This window comes from Ruditapes philippinarum, unplaced genomic scaffold (assembly GCF_026571515.1).
Source record: "Ruditapes philippinarum isolate M1 unplaced genomic scaffold, ASM2657151v2 ctg5956_1_1_1_1, whole genome shotgun sequence".
Lineage (NCBI taxonomy): Eukaryota > Metazoa > Mollusca > Bivalvia > Venerida > Veneridae > Ruditapes > Ruditapes philippinarum.
Window position 1 is genome coordinate 72,596 of NW_026867362.1, and position 7,226 is coordinate 79,821.

Sequence of the window (7,226 nt, forward strand, 5' to 3'; positions counted from 1 at the left end):
CGTCTCAATATGGTGATCATTTCGGTGAAATAGTTGTAAAATCCGACTTCAAATAACCAAGTTATGGGCCGGACACAATTTTTGTTCAAGGTCATGCTGTGACCTTGACCTTCAAGGTAACGACCCAAATGTTGCCCACGACACATCGTCTCAATATGGTGATCATTACTTTTAAATAGTTTTAAAATCCGACTTCAAATAACGAAGTTATGGGCCGGACATGATTTTTGTTCAAGGTCATGGTGTGACCTTGACCTTCAAGGTAGCGACCCAAATGTTGCGGGCGCAACGTCGTCTCAATATGGTGATCATTTCTGTGAAATACTTTTAAAATCCAACTTGAAATAATAAAGTTATGGGCTGGACACGAATTCGGGTTCGTATGTACGTACAGACGGACGGACAACCCGATGACTATATGCTCCGCAGAAATTTTTCGGGGAGCATAAAAACAATGTTTGACAATAGCTATTATTCAGCACATGTTGCAGTATTTCTTAGCACCAAAAATGGGAAATATAATATTGTTGTAAAAGCTAAAAATCAGCAGAAAAGTTACAGTTTGAAATCTTCTATCTGGACAAAAAGTTTCATTCAACATGAACTGGCATGGAATAACATACATACTTCGACATCCACTTAGACAAATCACTATTAATAACAATAAAAATACTAACAATAGCGTTATGTGTTATGCAAAAAACAGACTAGACCAATAATGGCTTTCAAAATTGTGTAAAAATGAATCTCAAAAATATATTTTGGTCTTATACAAACAACATATTTGACATAATACCTTCAGATTTAAAAACTCATTTGTCATATAACATTATGATTGTGAGCAAAACAATATCTGACACGAACAATTATGGCTTTCAAAATTGTTTAAAATTAATCACAACAATATATTTGGGTCTTATACAAACAACGAATTTCATAGACATAATTTTTTGTTTGTTTGTTTTGGGTTTTTACGTCACATCGACACAGTATAGGTCAATATCGTGACGTTCAGGGTGCCCTTTCCTTGCATTTATTTCAGGCACGAAACGGGTATCTGAGTAGAACCAACGACGTTCAGTTAAGCTAGCTGGATAGCTTCCTCACATGAAAGAATCCAAAGTCCCTGTCGGGATTTCAACCCACAGCGGTGAGGGGCAAGTGGTTTGAAGTCAATGACTTTAAACTCTAGGCCACGGACGCCACTCATAGACATAATAACTAAAGATTTTAAACTAAATGTCTTTAGTCATGTCATATAACGATTGCAAGCAAAAACAAAAACAGACTAGAACAAAAAAAAATGGCTTTCAAAATTGTAAAAATGAATCTTAACAATATATTTGGGTCTTATACAAATATAGACATAACTATTAAAGATTAAAAACTAAATGCCTTTAGCCATGTCATATAACGATTGCAAGCAAAACAAAAAACTGACTAGAACAATAATGGCTTTCAAATTTGTAAAAATGAATCTTAACAATATATAATTTGAGTCTTATACAAACATAAAAACATAATAACTTAGGAATAAAAACTAAATGTCTTTAGTCATGTCATATAACGATTTGCATGCAAAACAAAAACTGACTAGACAATATCGTAAGTTTGCATGAAATTGGCTTGGCAATTTATGAGATGTTGTTTAAAGATCAAGTTTATGGACGAAAGATAGACAAAAGCTCGCAATGTCACTTTGTAAGCTAAAAACGCACTACTTTACTCTTTCACTCTTCCAAGTTTCAGTGCCCTGGCCATTGTGTGTATTTTGGTGTTGACTGTCTGCTTTGGTGACTAAGCTACTCTCCATATTTAGTTTATTGATGCAGTACACTGAAAAAAAAAACAAGGTTTATTTTGCATTTACATGTTACCATGTTTATACTGGATAAAACTAGAACTATCACTGAAGGTGAATGATACCCCAAAACCCCACCTTGAAATAAAGTGGTAGTAATCTATTAGTAAAGCCCACCTACAAATGAAGAAACTAAACACCAAAGGCAATTATTATTTATTGCTGGCTTGATTTTGATCTGTTGGGATGAACACGTATTTGCATTGCAAAACCTAGATTTATTTACAAATGACAAGTGGCTCATATATTATAAGTTTATCTAACTTAGTTAAGAAATCAAGGTATTATGTTAAAAAAACACCAAAATAACAAACAAGAGCGATCAGTGATCACATGTGTCGCCTCATGATGGCCAATTTCATGTTGGGACAAGTTTTGTGACAGACGGACAGACAGACAGACAGACAGACAGTGCACAACTAGACTTGGTACTGATCATTCCTGTAAAGTTTGGATGAAATTGCACCAGTAGTTTATGAGGAGTAGTCTGGACAAGCTTTTGTGTATATGGCAACACACAGAAAAAAACACCTTTTTATCAAAGGGCCATAACTCGGCCAAAAATCATTCAACCGTAAAACCCGTGCAATATGTACAAGGACTTAAGCTACAGATCAATCCTGTAAAGTTTCATTGAAATTGCATTAGTGGTATAAGAGAAGTAGTCCAGACAAACTTAATAAAAATTATTAAAGGGCCATAACTCTGACAAAAATCATTGAACCGGAAAATGCTGACAAAATGCACAACTAGACTTGGTACTGATTATTCCTGTAAAGTTTGGATGAAATTTCACCAGTAGTTTATGAGGAGTAGTCCGGACAAGTTTTGTGACGGACGGACAGACAGACAGATGACGGAGAAATGATCCCTATATGTCGCCAATACTCCGTAGAGGCGACACAAAAATGATGCATGCTGTGAACATGACAGCCAGGTCAGAGCTCAAGTTAAAACCAGGGTGATTCAAATAACCATTAGGATTTTTCTTCTAAATGCCACTGTTTGAAAGAACAATGTTGACTAACCAGTCTTACTTGTATGCAAAACTCACTTTTTCAATTATACATCAATAACAGTGGTTAAAATATACACAGATACTTTTCTGACAAATTCTAAATCATTACTGACATGATAACTGAGAAAAACGCCACTGTTTTGTTAATTATTAATGCTAATTGCACGACTTTTTCCTGACCAATTTTAGTAATCACTTTTATGAAATAATTCGGACTGCATATCGATTATTCATCACATGAAGATACATCAAATTGTTTCTATTGAAGACGACCCCAAATAGCATTACAAAATTATCACAGTATTATCATTTAATTGCTACACCATGATTATAAATATATATAAAAAAAACCTCATAGATTTCAACTTACAGTTTAATAGGCATTTTTGTTTGATGTATTGTTGAGGATTGTTCATCACAATTGTATAAATCTGACCATTCACTGTCATTTGTAACTGTAGCATCTGACTGAAGAATAGACCTTGAATAAAAAAAAAATACATATGTACAAACAGTATATGGAGAGATATTCATATATTGAAGCAACTGACATAACACAAACAGTTCAACAACACCAGTCAGTTTTGCATAGTCCTTTACTTTCGTAAATAAACAAAATACAGAAAACAAACTACCAGTACTCACTTTAGTGCTGGCGAGGCATCTGGCAAAGGACATCCTCCAAGATCTTGTCAATAAGACCTTCCATGATGTTGTATTCTGATACCATTGATTCTTCATGATGCACATCCCTTAAAAAGAATGCATGTATTTAATAAGAATTTTAGTCTTAAACCAATGAAGGTAAAATATGATAAACAAGATCAACAAGGAAAGGCGGCGTTCAATGAACGCAACCCCCATATGACCCAGCAACAAGTACCAATGGCAAGGAGCCCAGGCGGACCCAGTTTGTCATGTAGAAATAAATACTTTTTTTAAACAAGCAATTATCATAGTATTGCAAGCAATCCATAAGTCCCCTACCGGTAAGAGCACAAGCAACATTCTGAAGGGCCATTGGCCTTTCACTTATGTTTCTATTTTAAGTAAATTCGTTGAAAAAGTTCTTTAAAAGTGATCACAGTGAACAGTTTTTATGTACAGACAGACAGACAGACGGACTGAAGGACACTCTAAAGTTATTTTTTAAACATCCCTGTTATAAAATATAACATTTTTAAAAGCAAAATTTTAAAAAAAGGAGATAACAATGTCATACATGATGTGAGTGTAACAAAGAACAATTAGTAATGAAGGTATGAATATTGAATGTTTATTTTGAATTTGAAGTAAAATGAAAGTTAAAAGAACGAATAGAAAAAAATTAAAAGTTTAAGGAGGAGATAATTCTGGAAATATGGATGCTAGATTTATAACCCTTGTCATATTATTATGATGTGGGAGTTTGAAGAAAATCCTATCATGATTGAAGAAGTTGGAGTAAAAATTACCAATTTCTCAAAAAAAAGTCTAAGTTTAAAAGGGGCATAATTCTGGAAATAGTCTTGCTAGAGTAATCAGTATTGAACACTCACAAATGTTGAGTGATAATAAGAAACATTTATATGAAGTTTGAAGTAGATATGTTCAGAAAAAAAGAAGTTATTAAAAAAACAACAATGTTTTTTTTTCATGAAAATTTTAAGTTCAAGGGAGGTAATTCTGATAAATTTTGTGCTAGAGTTGTAAACTTTGTCACATATGATGTGGTTGATGACTAGCAACTTACATTTAAAGTTTGAAGAAAATACCTTAAGAAATAAAGAACTTATAGTGAAAAAACTTAAAAACTAGAATCAGAAATCTTGAAATTCAGTCTATTTGTTGCCATAGCAACCAGAATTTTCAACACAGGAAGATAAGAAAAGGATGTGCATAATTTCCATACTGCCATCTACCCATATGTCAAGTTTCATAAAAATATTATCAGTACTTTTTGCGTTATCACTGGATCCAGGTTATGTGTAAAATTTGCCATATTTTCAGTCTATTTGTTGCCATAGCAACCAGAATTTTCAGCATAGGAAAAAAAGAAAAAAAAACGTGCATAATCTCCATACTGCCATCTATCCATTTATCAAGTTTCATAAAAATATTTTCAGTACTTTTTGCGTTATCACGGGATCCAGGTTATGTGTAAAATTTGCCATATTTTCAGTCTATTTGTTGCCATAGCAACCAGAATTTTCAACATAGGAAGAAAAAAAAAGACGTGCATAATCTCCATACTGCCATCTATCCATATATCAAGTTTCATTAAAATATTTTCAGTACTTTTTGCGTTATCGCGGGATCCAGTTTTGTGGACGGACGGACTGACGGACGGACAGACAGACGGACTGACGGACCGGTAGGGGACTAAAAACAATTACACATTCATATTATTTTGAAAAAAAAAATATCTACATGAATATAGAGTAACATGCAAAAAAAACAAAGCCATTGTTTAAAAATTATTTTTTCATATATGGATTGTATAATATTCTTTGGTTCCCTAAACCACGAACATGCCAGCAATATAGGATTATACCATGATAAGCTGCATAGACATATAATTACAAAATAATTTTTGAAATTCTTCCAATTTAATTACATGTTATTTCGAAAATATCATTGTAAATGTGTCTTACTCCATTTCCTTAATCTTTCGCAGCAGATTCTGTCGACATAGAAGCCACTGTCTCAGTGATATTTCCAACACGTCTCTCCATTTCTTTTCATGTTTTTATTTCCAATTGTTGGTATATTGAGTGTTGACAACAAATTGTTGACCCTCACCGGCCCACCTACACTATCAATCATTGCTGTAAGAAAATGAAAGAAACAAATTATTTCATTTAAGTATACAAATATTTTGTCAAAAAAAACTTCACATGGATTGTAATTTACATAACCGTGATAATAACACATTGCATAAATTTATATAGAGCTATTTTTAGCTGCCTCATGTATGTTGAATATTAGTACTGTGACTGTGTGTATTGGCAGCCTAGTGTAAACTGTGTCTTTTATATAATGTACATGTAGGATTCTGTAATGTCTTACTAAAAATTGCATTGTTGCAAGATTTAATTTAGCAACGTTTTATCATTTGTTTTTCAAATTTCTCAGTGACTTTGGGGAAATTAAAACAGTTCAGAGGGAAGTTTATAAAAAATTTCACAATAGGAAGTGGCTAGCCGTACGGGCCCGTACGGCTAGCCAAAAGTTCTAGCCGTACGCGAGTCAGGTACGACTAGCCAGGACACACTGTATTGGCTAGCCGTACGGCACTTTTCAAAATTATATGGAGTATGTGAGTCACGTACGGCTAGAACTTTTGGCTAGCCTCTTCCTTCACAATAAGGAGTAGTGTTTTACAGCTCAACACAAACAAGATACGTGTATTCTGTATAATAAATTAATTATTTATAAATCTGAAACATAAATTTGGTCCGCATAATTTCTCTCATAATTTTACATGTTTGACATCATTGGAAGACAAGTAGATAAACACTGATAAATGTATATTCATTTTGGTACGAGACCTTACATCTATGAATTCATAATCAGTATATAGTACTTAATCTAAAGTATGATGCAATACATTAATCACTTACCTGTTCCTAATTTTGTGTTGACAACGAAACATGGCATTCCAACTTTCCCAGGTCTTCAATCTACTAGAGTCTATGTGTTTTTCCATAGGGTCAGGGAACACAATTCACATGACCGCATTCTGTGTTTCGACACTTCACATACAAATATCCAGACACGCCCTGTTTAAATTTACCGATTTCGAGACGTTTCGGCCCCAAGACGTATCGGCCCCAAACTACCCAAGACGTTTCGGCCCCGGACGTTTCGGCCCTTTACCAAATCGGCCCCAGAATAAGTACTGTATTTTAAACCTAAATATTAATAGCATTTCAATAAAAAAAATAATTTATATATATATTTAATCATTTTGTATAAAAACTAGATTATTGTAGTAGTAGGGGAAAAGTAAGCAATACAAACAGAACAGAACATAAACTTTATTTGAAAAAATATAATTACACAAACAAACAATTATTAACCATATATAGATAATATTTTATTTGAATGATTAAGAAGCAAGACACAAAACAATACCGCCAATTAGCATAAAGTATAAACAGTTAATTAGTTACACTTACGTATAGTTTAATTAAGATCAAAAGAGAATGTTTTCTAAGGAAAAATTGTAAGTAACTTTTTTAATCCAGAAGTTTTAGTGGTTTGTTTTAAAAGTAAGTAACCGGCCTTTATTGTTTGTTACACCTTTAAAAACATTAACTTATATCTAAATCGTTCAAGAGATCAAAAGATAATAAATAATTATTC

General features: G+C 33.1%; 1 long non-coding RNA gene across 1 annotated transcript; it reads right to left on the bottom strand.

The window, feature by feature from the left end:
• Window positions 1-3,034: 3,034 nt before the first annotated feature.
• On the bottom strand, window positions 3,035-6,608 carry LOC132735812 (uncharacterized). The gene is made up of 4 exons (XR_009626504.1): window positions 6,482-6,608; window positions 5,513-5,686; window positions 3,525-3,631; window positions 3,035-3,360 (listed from the first exon to the last, which is right to left on the bottom strand). It is a non-coding gene; the product is annotated as an uncharacterized LOC132735812 (long non-coding RNA).
• Between the last annotated feature and the right edge of the window lie 618 nt (window positions 6,609-7,226).